Raw genomic sequence first — 11,990 nt, 5'->3', positions numbered from 1 at the left:
CTCAAATCTTCGTGTCCAGTACTATCCTAATTATTTTATAAAAAGCTTTAGTATAACAATAGAAAGAGACCATTTAATACAAAAAGTAAATACAATTGCACAGATTCGCCCCCAAGGTAAATTCATTGCTGCGGTAACGTAATTTCGTAACATCAGATTTCTCTATTTCATTCCAGGCCGCCAATGAAAGATTTTTTTAATGGTCCAGGAATAGTGTGTTGCTCTTCTAAGAAAGATAAAAAGATGAAAGAGGGAAATAAAAGGTGTTTACTTTTAATTTATTAAGGGGATGGAAAATTTATTACAAGAAATTTGACTTTCGGAAATAGTATCCACCCACAATTTACGTATTTGAAAAAGAAAATAATCTCCGAACGAGCAGAAGCCTTGGGCCTGTAGAGAGTATTCCATAGTCATGAGAATGGAAAATGATAAATGGTTAAATTACAAAAAAAAACAAAACAAAACAAAAGCATACTTTGATGCGAAAGAAAACTGTAAATGAACTGTGCATGTGAGTTGACAATTTTTAAATTTTGTTTATACTACGCTCAGTCAGAGCGGCGATTTCCCGAGGGTTGTCTTAAAGGATGTTGATATCCAACAAGCTTTTAATGTATAAAGTTTCAATGTTACCGTTGCAGTAATTAGACACATTAGAAGAAAATATCCGGCGCGAAAAAAAAAAAAGAGTTATAAGAAACAGTACACTCGCTCACTTGCAGGATTCATGCTGCTCTCTCCCTCTGTCCATAGCTCTTGAAATAATTTACAATGGCCAGAACTTTTCATCTCGCAAAATGTTTTGTCGTCCTTTATTTGGTGACAGTCATTGATGCCAAAGTAAGAGCAAGTTGTAAGACGGATAACATCAATGGACCGAGAGGGCACTGTCTTACTTTATGCGGTAATATGTTCAAGAAAGCTTACGAAATTATTTGCTTTGGGCAGCGGAAGAGAGATGTTACCAGTTCAGGTTAGTCCTCTTGTCTCTTCATACCTTCAAAAATGCTTCTTTTCACGAGAAAATGTATTTGTTCCATTACTTTTCCTTCTCAGAACAGAATTTGCATTTTCGTTAATTCCCCACATCTTCAAACAAAATGAAAGAAGGAAACAAAACGTACAAATGCACAAATGTTGATTCTATTTCATAAAACGTGTGAATTTTTCATGACCGTATTTTTGTACCCATTAGTATCGCTATACAGTTTGTTTAGTAGTTTTCTGTTACATATCTAGCCGCGTTTCGTTTAAAGATACGTTTTTATCGATTGTTCTATAAGTGCGTTTTGTAAACTGAATTTTGGTCTTGTCTACAGAAATGGGTACCTCGCTTTTTTTTATTTGGGTTGCAGTGACATTGCTATCCATTACACAGAGAAATGAACTGTCATTGTAAACGTTGATATCACCTGAATCCACATAGTCTGCGTTTTCACATCATTTTTTCTCAAAAAAGTGATTTTTTTTCTTAATACGTGCACCAGTGCCCGCCTTGTGAACAAAGTGTTTTCTAAAATTTCCAAATTTCCCAAATACACACCTAGTGCTTTTCCATCTTGGCCATGCAAATATAAGGTCAACTGGATGTTTAAGAGCATTAACCTTTTCAGAGGATAAGAAAAGGGAAATAAACTGCATTATTATGCACTTTAAATGCTGATCACGTAGGCAACCATTTTCGTTATTGGCCCTTGATGGATCAAGATGGCTCACAATCGACCAAGTTTCTTTTGGCGGGAAAATGCGATTTCTCCAGTGTATGACGCGCAAAAAGTGGCAGCGAATCAAGTCCAAACTAAGGTCCACCTTCCCAGCGCATCGTTACTTCTAATCCTATGTTGGGTCAGGCGAGCACATGACTGGTCAGGAGCTAGTGTTAGTATTTAAACCAAAGTGGTGATCACAGCCTTGGCGTGGAACCTTGATACACACTTGCCTTTTATTCTCACAACTAGGGTTATAATTAATGGACACTGTAATTAGGCATAATGCTCTATTTATATTTCAGTATCATCATTATTTACTTTCTAAGGCCTCTGACAACTTCGTTTCCCGTATACATATCGTCCATACCTAACTATAACACTGCTAGTAGACCAGCATCAAAATCAACATACCACAATCCTATCATAACTAATTTTGAGGAGCGTAATCTCCACTTTTATAGTGCTTCCATTTGGAATAATTTAATCGAAGAACTAAAATCCTTTTCTTTGTGAACATTTAAACAAGTTATCGAAAAGAAATTCTTTGTTTGCTAAATATTTTATCCTTTACTCTCATTGAACACCTATGGGCTGACCCTGCCTAAACCATTATCTGGTGCCTATTTTATTTTTTATTTCCCTTTTTAAGTATTTTTATGTTCATTTTCTGTTTACTTGTTTCTTACTTATTGTATTACATGCAACTGTATGTAAGAACGTTGATCCATGTAACTACTCAGCTTGTTTTGTTTCATTTATTCTCTGTTGTATTAATTTTGTATTTTTTAATGGCAAATAAATGGATTGTTCTTGTTCTTGTTAAAATTCTTCTGCGTAGGATCCGTAAATGATATTTGAGTACTAGTCCTAGCCCCAATCTTTAAGAATACGAAACTTGCATATAAACAGTTGTTTTCATCTATATCATTCCAATATCCCATTTTCATTTTCCAGAGGCCGTTCTCGCCAAACATGGTCTTCGAAAGGCTGATGCCAATCAGTTTCTGTCGCCGCTGTCTATGCGCTCGAAAGTCACTCGACGACCAGAAAGACGGAGATCAAATCCTGTTGAAGAATGTTGCAACGAACAGTGTGTCTTTGAAGAGGTTCAAGAGTACTGTTGAACATTTTTTGAAAGTTGTGGAGATTCATTTAACGTAAACTTCAGTCAGATACAATCTTGTTGCGGAGATAAAATGGGGTATTAAAACCGTTGCGTTTCTTGCAAAGAACTATTGACATAAATTATGACCTTGTAAACGTTGTCGGTGTTCTTTAAGTGAGAAAATGAGTTAATGGTGGAGAATGGGTAGTATATTTTATTAGCCCATGCGATAGTTTTTCTCCAGCATTCTGTCTATTTGAAGTAGAAAAAGAGAGAATCTTTTTTGGGGGGGTTTGGGGAAATTTTCCTTAAAATGAAATAATACATAGGTTGGCTTACAGTTTTCTTCAATGCGGAATGAATGCAAAATTTTCGTTAATTCTTTCCTAATAAGATTTATTTCGGATTTGTCTCGGCGTGCCCAAAAACTGCTGAGGATATTGACCATAATGTAGTTACTTCTTATCCAATGGTTGATGGATAAAACGTCCTGCGTTATGGAGCTCGTGTAATGTTTTTCATCTTTTGTTACTCAGTTTTCTTTGACGTCACTTGAGCTGGTGAACACTGTACCTTTGAATTTACTTTTGCGATCTCCAGCTTTTCCTTACATTTAGAGAAATTGTTGCAATTAGTCTAAAGCATGGCTCTAGAAAACATCAACTATCCTTTCTTACTTTATGTAGAGTAGGGGTATGGTTTACGTGTCACTTGGTATTGTTTAATTTAATAATAATTGAACCAGTTTTATCAGGATCGATTAAAATAGCTAAGAAAAACATTAAATTTATGGGACGGTTTAAAAGTAGTCGCTATTAAAAAAACTCACCATTCGCGACTCAGAATCCATTGACAATTTGCTTAACACCATGGATCTCTCCAGGTTACAAAAAAAAAAAAGAAAAACAAGGGAATCCGACCAATTTTTCAAGACAAATTCAAGAAAGAAGCTTTTACAGCTAAAAGCTCTACTTAAACGAATTCTATAATTAGCACCGACAAAGAGACAGCGCGTACGCCCCCAGCCGGCCTTCCTGGCGTTTATAGAAGCATAGGAAATGAGTGAACTGGAAGTGTATCTTAGTGGTATCTTTAATTTTTGCCAAATATATGAAAACATTTTCCTCGTTATTGAAGTTCTTTCCTCAACGATAATTTTACTTCCGCAAATATAACTAAAAAGAAAATCCCCTTTTAATCCCAGTTTAACATCATGCCAATGTCGAGGACCCATGTCAAACCAATCTATCAGTCTTCCTATATCTATTGCGAGTTTGTATATTAACTTACGCACCCTCGGCAAAAAAAAGTTTAGTTTTAAAAAGAGCGCATCACACTGCGTAATGAAAGGACGCGAAATGGATCCTTACAAACACCAAACTACCTGCCTTTGAAATGGAAAGAAATAGAGCTTCCTGACTAGAGTATTGGCAATAGATTTTATCGGTCACAGCTTGCGCGAACCACATGACATTGAGAAGAGCAAGCAAACATCGGTTGCTGCGGTTAATTTGTGCGGAAGCTGTGACACATGTACCACGGAGTAATCAGTGAGTAATCGGCAGACTCGGGTTGATTCAAAGTTGTTTTTGAGTGAAGAAGACAGCTTTCTGTAGAGGAACTATTTCAGTTGAGGCATCAAGGATATTTTGGCAGATTGTTGAACAATATTTAGGTGAGACGTTTTGATATTGAATTAAGCCCTTTCAACCCATAATGACGGAAGGTGACTACAGGGATAAAAATGCTTTTGCCGCCAGTAAATACGAAATAGAGCCGGAACGAATATTGACTATTAAGACTGTAGTCATAGAGGATGTTTTTGGTCTCCCAGACAAACTTGTGTGAGACAGTTTATCATTCATAAAAACACATCCCCTATTAGGATGGCGATGCAGACTTTAAAGTTCCACCACGGGGTGTTCCAAGCACTTAAATTATGTTCTTTCCAGCCTTACGGATTAGAAACTTGTTTTAGAATCTGATGCTTAGCAGACCTTCCTTGGAGACAGTATGAGTAAACGTTAATGTTTGTGGGATTTGTCTATGCACCGCTGAGAATTCTCACTCGTTGCTAGCCGATTTACGTATCTTTTCGTGAACAGACGTGTTAACGCAGTTTAGGTTCACAACGTTGAAACACTTTAAAAGGAACGCATTAACTGAAGGTGAAACATCAATATGTGGGTCGATTTTATCTCATCAGTAAAGAAGTCCGCCTTTACCAAAAAGCGCCAATAAGACCTGACGTTTCCATTAAATGAGGCGTTTTAACGATAAATTCAACGGTATCTTAAGATTATTTATCTACTCCTTGCCACATTTTTTGGGTTTTTTGTGTGGTCCTTGAGTGTTAAAAAATCCAGAACAAGTCGGGGGTATGTTTTCATAAGGAAAACTTGCATTTTTCTCCCTTCATAAACCTTAGGAACTTCATGAATTGGCTTGCAATGCAGGCTACTTTAGAAACCAGCCCACGAGCGGACAAAAGGCTCCACGGCATCCCCTTTAAAAAGTGAATTGCATTGCAAATGTTGGTAAAAGAAGAAATAACCATCCATATTCACACGAAATTAGTCCACAAATTACATGCTTTTCCTTTTTATTTCATTTGACTTGTTTTGAAATTAACGTTTGTTAAACAAAGTCCTTGGATTACCTCTTAGTGAGCACACTAACCACCTATATAGAAAACGTTATTTGTATAAATGTCACAGTCTTATCAAAATCGGCGTAATAGAGGCACCTCAAAGAGAATTTAGTTTAGCTGAATGGTGCAATTTACAAAAAAAGATGAAGCTAATTCGCTTGTTTAATTAACAAAAACGGCAGAGGCGGATGTTCTTACTTCAAATATTTGGTTTCCTGGGATTATTTTGGATTCGTAAAAAGAGATTTTTACTCACCAAGTAGATTTTCATACTTCTCTTGTACCAGAAGGATTAACCCCCTGCTTTTTTGCGAACTTCGAATACCTTAGTGTGCATGAATTAGTGTTACACTAATGTATATCTCACCAAGATCTCAAGTGATCCTCAATGAGGTCATGGGTAGAGGTGAATTATACGTTCGATAACATTTCTTCTTCTTAAGGATAAGATGTGTTTGCCTGCAGTGGGACCCCTGAGCCCATCTTACACTATCACGCTTTCCTTTAAAATTGGTACTTTTATAGCGTCAGTGGAAAATGGTTCCTTGTTAGTGTGCTGATTAAAATTACTTGACATAAGCATTTATCAAGTATTCGATAAGTGAATGTCTTCACAGAAGTTTGTAGTATTTCCAATTGTGAAAGAAAACACACGTTGTCCACTTGCCAAGTTTTCTAGACTCCTGGTCTTGCAAAGAAACTTTCTGGTGTAAATGCAGTGACACCGTAATCCTCAAGAACGCGAACGCAAAAGGAAAACCTGCAAAGAATGACTTTATGGCGCTCCACAATTTCGTTTTCATTTACAGTACATTCTTTTACCTTCCTTTGCTTCAAGTGCCATTACGATAAACAACCATACATGCGAGGAAGATTTAAGAGCTGGTTAATGCAAAATAAGACATCGGAAGTATGCAGTGCTGAAATCCAGCACAACTTTACCTCATTCTTAATTGAGTAAGTCACCAGTGATTGAAAATGTCTAGGACCCTTCAAACTCTGTTTAAGACTCACTTTGTAAAAAAGACCCAGCTAAACTATTTTTGTCTTGAAATAGGCTGTCAATCCATCCACCCAGACAGCAATGCATAAAACACGGAAAATACCCTCTGTTACTTAGAGTAACTAGCTTTTAATTGAAACACCGGCAAAGGCGAACAAATACATGACTTCCCCATGAAAGATGAATAAAGAAATTAAATTGACACCACTCAAGCTTTGTTTGAGGGTGATTTTGTTTTTATAAAAACCACTAGCGAACTTGTTTTTTACGAAAATCACCCCCATGGCTGTGTCGAAAAACGCGATCTAATCAAGCAGAATGAATGAAATTTTGAGTACTGGATGAGGTCAGTTTATTTTAATAAGAAACATCTCTCGCTGAATTGATGGTGGCTGGGAATAACCCCACAAGCGTTTTAGCATATAGGACTGAGTCAGCGCTGCAGAATGCATGAATTAAAGAGATTAAATCACCCTTTAAAATCAAAACAACACCCCCAGTATGATTTCTAACTATAAATCACCCCAGAAAGTATGCAACTCACCCAAAGAGAACCATAAATGACAATTTGTAAGCGTCTTCTCACTGTCTTCTGTTTGGGTTATTTCGTTTGTTTTAAAAAGATCCATGGGTAAATGAGCTTTTAGAGTAAACAACAGCACCCCAGCAATTCATGTGTGAGAAATTCGTGATAAACCCAAGTCAAATGAATGAATGGAGTATAGCACACTACAAGCTTTGTTTGGGTTGTTTAGGAGTTATGTTAATGAGAAAAAATACTCCAAGGCGGGAAAATTATTTTTAGCCAAGAAACCGGGTAAGAACTGACCAACCCAAGCTTTGCTCGACGGTTATTGGTGCTTCAAAAAATCCAATGAAACTATGATCCTTGCAGTTATGAACGCAATTTTGGCAATTGCGTAGACAAGCCTGAAAATTTCAGGACTTTAACGGGGTTACGTGACCTCGCGATGCCGGTGCGACCCTCTAAACAACTGAGCTATGATGTTGGGAGATGGTCATTTGCGGGTTCAAATGTTCCCGTGATGAATGAATCAATGAACGTAATGATATTTGAAATGGATCATGTATTGAACATCGGATGTGAAATCAAATGAAGCTATGATTCCATAGGAGTCAGTGTTGGATCGTACACGACAAAATCTCACCTCAGTAATTCCAATGTGTGTCTACTTTGTACAATAAAGATTGCAAAAATGAAATCCTCCTGAATTGCGAACGTTTTTCTGGTTCCATGCCCTTCTGTATCCCCCGATCTTGTTTCTCTCGAACGCCTTGTTTTGTTCGAGAGAGAATAGAGAATAGTTTTTTAGATTTGTGATTGTTTTATATACTTATAGATATATTTGTAAATTTTTTTATTCGAATTAAAAATAAAGTTATTCATAATTAATAATAATAATAATAATAATAATAACATGTGCATTTTTTTTTGTTTTTTTGTTTTTTGTTTGCTTGTGTAAATGAACAATGAACTTGAACTGTTTTTTATAATTGGAACAAAGTATTTTTTATGTTGTTAATACCGTAATTTTTGTATTAACTGACCGATTTTCAATAAAGGTTTTTCTATTAATTATTATTATTATTATTATTATTATTGTTATTATTATTATTATTATTATTATTATTAGTGCATCTGATACATTTCATATATCATTACGTTCTTTAAAAAATCCTTAGCTGAATGATTTTTAGGTAGAAATTTTAACGAACTTAGCCAATGTCGTCCTCATCATTTTTTTGTTGTCATTCTTTGACAATGCGAAGAGGAAAAACATGTAACGCGTAGCTCGGATACAAGGTGGTTCGAGTGGTTCGGGTTCGGTCAAACCCCCTAACCTGAAATTAAAAACGTTCAAACACTTGTGGATTCTGAAAAATAAATAAATAAATGGACAAACACCACTTTTTTAAGCATAGTCGACGTCCTTGTTTGAGTAACACAAAACCGAGAATTTCAAAGACAGTAATACAATACAATACATACTTAATTGACCGCTCCCCATCGGGGCTTTTCAGGGCCAATGAAACACAACGAAACGACAGAACAGAACAACAACAACAACTGTTAAGAATCCCAACTGGCCGGAGGAAAACCAGTTGGCTATTTACAAGTGCAGCTGGGAATTTGAACCAGGGACTACAAGGATCAAAATCAACGAGTAGTTAGAGCGGTTCTTGAACCCGGGATCTCCGGATCTCGAGGCAAGCGCCCTAACCACTGGGCCACACTGCCTTCTGAGTAACCTATAATCATCCTTGGAATCACTTGAAATATAAGTAACCTCGTGCGGAGCATGCACCAGTCCTCCTCCATAGCACCGCCTCCTTGACTAAATCCTGGATTCAGCCGATACTACATTTGAACGATAGTGGACAGGTAGCGTTGCTGGTCTAAGTCAGCATTGCTATGAGTTGAGCTGTTCCAAGTCCTATTTGTGTTTATCTGAATTGATTACCAAGAAATTACTGCGGTTAATTCAGGAAAGGAACTTTATTTAAGTGTCTAATCGTTCTAGCGCTGGAGCACTAATGAGCAGCTTTCATATATATATAATCCGCAATGCATTTTGTTTTCCCCGCAAATTTTGCATAAACTATTGTCAACTATTCCCAAGTGCATTTGAAAACAATAGTTTATGCAAAATTTTGTGGGGAAACAAAATGCATTGCGGGTTATATGAAATTCACTGACTGGGGACACTGTAAAGTGAAATTAACAATTAACGCAAATCACGTCAAAATGTTGGCTTTGAGGAGAGGGGAAACCGGAGTACCCGCTGCAGAGTACAGAACCAACAAACTCAACCCACACATGATGCCAAGTCTGAGAATCGAACCCGGGAAACATTGGTGGGAGCTCGAGGTGAGTGCTCCCACCACTGCGCCCTCTCTGCGTCCTTGGACCCTTGGTGCAGGATAAGCCAATTTGTGAAACTCAATCGCAATTAGCCCGTGATTTTGGGCTTTCAATGTGCCTTCGCCTGAATAAGAAACCCTTTTCGCAATTTTTTCATTCCGTGGAAAGTGTATTTTATTTTATTTTATTTTATTTTATTCATTTTGCCACACTACATCCATTACAAGAATACAAGTTTCGAGATCAAGAGAGAAGTGGCGGGGAAACCGAAACGAAACCACGGGGCTTATATGAAATTAGGTTTCCTCACGAAAAACAAGGACGAGTGATCATAACAAAAAAGCAAGGGTCAGGCAGGTGTCCCGGAGCCAAAAGGTTTGGATGAAAATGGGCCCTGAGTGGGACTTGAACCACTGCCCCCATTACTAATCGGGTGTGATCATGAGGACCTTAAGCCGACTCAGGAATTTTCGGCTAGACGTCTCCTGACGGTGTAGATATCCGTCAACAAAGGCTAAAAACACAACACAAAAGGTGTTTCGTATTCAGAAAAGTGTTAAAGCATTCAGGATCGATCAGATTGTACTGTGAAGTTACGTTAAGCGGAAAAAAGTAGTTAATTTTTTGTTGAATGACCATATTTAGGGGCGAGATGAATTTTTGAGGGGGAAGACAAATCTATTTCAGTTCGTTTGAGCGCATCGACAGTGGCGGTTAGTGCTGGTACACGGAACCATTTTTCGTTCTGTATGGTTTATGGATTAACTCTCGGACCCGGGGAAAAATGGTACAGCCTTTCAAGTCAACTGGTTGGTCGAAAGGTTAGTCAAGTTCTTTAAGCTCTTTCGAAGCAAGATTTGTCGCGTTCAAGTCGGTAATTTGTGGCGGGAAATGGTGATCACGTTCCGAAATTCGGGTTAAAACGTGGACGAAGCTTAAGGAATAACTTTGTTTGGCCTCTGTGGGGGCATTAATTAAGCCGTCGTCGTCTGAATGTCATGGATTTCTGTATTCAGATGTTTTCAAGCGAGTTATGGAGGCAATAAACAATGTTGATGTCGGGGAATTCGGTGCTGGAAGCCTTCCCGGTGTACAGGCTCACGCTCAAACGCCAAAATCGCGAAGAATGAAAGTTTTGAATTGGAAAGGAAACTTGTGTTTTATCGGAGAAAGTTAGCAGTTGGGGTAAAATAGTTGATGTTAGCTTCAATTTCATGATATCAAAATATCATGATAGCAGGAAAATGATATTAAACTCTGTTGCTAATATTGTATGTGCCTGCCTGTGACATGCAGGGAAATCAATTAGCCCGGAATGAAGTTTTACACAGCTACAATTGGGCATTCTAAATTTCCCTATGTTTTACTTTATATCAAATTGAAACACTGAGGTGCCTGTGTGAAAATTAAATGATACATTGGGGGATTAATTTGCCTGTGCTTAAATTAAATGATACACTGGGGCATTAACTTGCCTGTGTTTGAATTAAATGATACACTGGGACGTTAATTTGCCTGTGTTTAAATAAATGATACACTGGGGCATTAATTTGCCTGTGTTTAAATTTAGCAATACACTGGGGCAATACACCGCAATACACCAATACATCACTAACGTTTCATGTTTAACCGGAGAATTAGGGAAGCAGATGTTCGAAGGTGTAATAGCTGTTGAGTTTTATTCCTCAGTTATCGAGTTCCATAAGCATAAAACTTTAAAATGGTTTGCTTTAAAATCAGAAAAGAACCAATTCACTGTGGCTGTTGAGAAAAGTGTATGCCAGGCAAAACAAGTTGCATCTCGGTAGCCTGAAAGTTAAGAAATAATTTGCCTGTGTTCAAATTAACAAATACACCAATACATCAGTAACGTTTCATGTTTAACCGGAGAATTAGGGAAGCAGATGTTCGAAGGTGTAATAGCTGTTGAGTTTTATTCCTCAGTCATCGAGTTCCATAAGCATAAAACTTTAAAATGGTTTGCTTTAAAATCAGAAAAGAACCAATTCACTGTGGCTGTTGAGAAAAGTGTATGCCAGGCAAAACAAGTTGCATCTCGGTAGCCTGAAAGTTAAGAAATAATTTGCCTGTGTTCAAATTAACAAATACACCAATACATCAGTAACGTTTCATGTTTAACCGGAGAATTAGGGAAGCAGATGTTCGAAGGTGTAATAGCTGTTGAGTTTTATTCCTCAGTCATCGAGTTCCATAAGCATAAGACTTTAAAATGGTTTGCTTTAAAATCAGAAAAGAACCAATTCACTGTGGCTGTTGAGAAAAGTGTATGCCGGGCAAAACAAGTTGCATCTCGGTAGCCTGAAAGTTAAGAAATAATTTGCCTGTGTTTAAATTAACAAATACACCAATACATCAGTAACGTTTCATGTTTAACCGGAGAATTAGGGAAGCAGATGTTCGAAGGTGCAATAGCTGTTGAGTTTTATTCCTCAGTCATCGAGTTCCATAAGTATAAAACTTAAAAATGGTTTGCTTTAAAATCAGAAAAGAACCAATTCACTGTGGCTGTTGTATGCCAGGTAAAACAAGTTGCATCTCGGTAACCTGAAAGTTAAGAAATAATTTGCCTGTGTTTAATTTAACAAATACACCAATACATCACTAACGTCGGGATT

General features: G+C 37.3%; 1 long non-coding RNA gene across 1 annotated transcript; it reads left to right on the top strand.

Annotated features, from left to right (window-relative positions):
- Positions 1 to 706: 706 nt before the first annotated feature.
- Positions 707 to 2,927, top strand: LOC137995954 (uncharacterized). The gene is made up of 2 exons (XR_011122291.1): positions 707 to 976; positions 2,667 to 2,927. It is a non-coding gene; the product is annotated as an uncharacterized lncRNA (long non-coding RNA).
- Positions 2,928 to 11,990: the final 9,063 nt, after the last annotated feature.

This window comes from Montipora foliosa, chromosome 3, assembly GCF_036669935.1.
Source record: "Montipora foliosa isolate CH-2021 chromosome 3, ASM3666993v2, whole genome shotgun sequence".
NCBI classification, from domain to species: Eukaryota; Metazoa; Cnidaria; class Anthozoa; order Scleractinia; family Acroporidae; genus Montipora; species Montipora foliosa.
The sequence above is the reverse complement of the archived record's forward strand: the minus strand, read 5'-3'. Positions and strand labels throughout refer to the sequence as shown.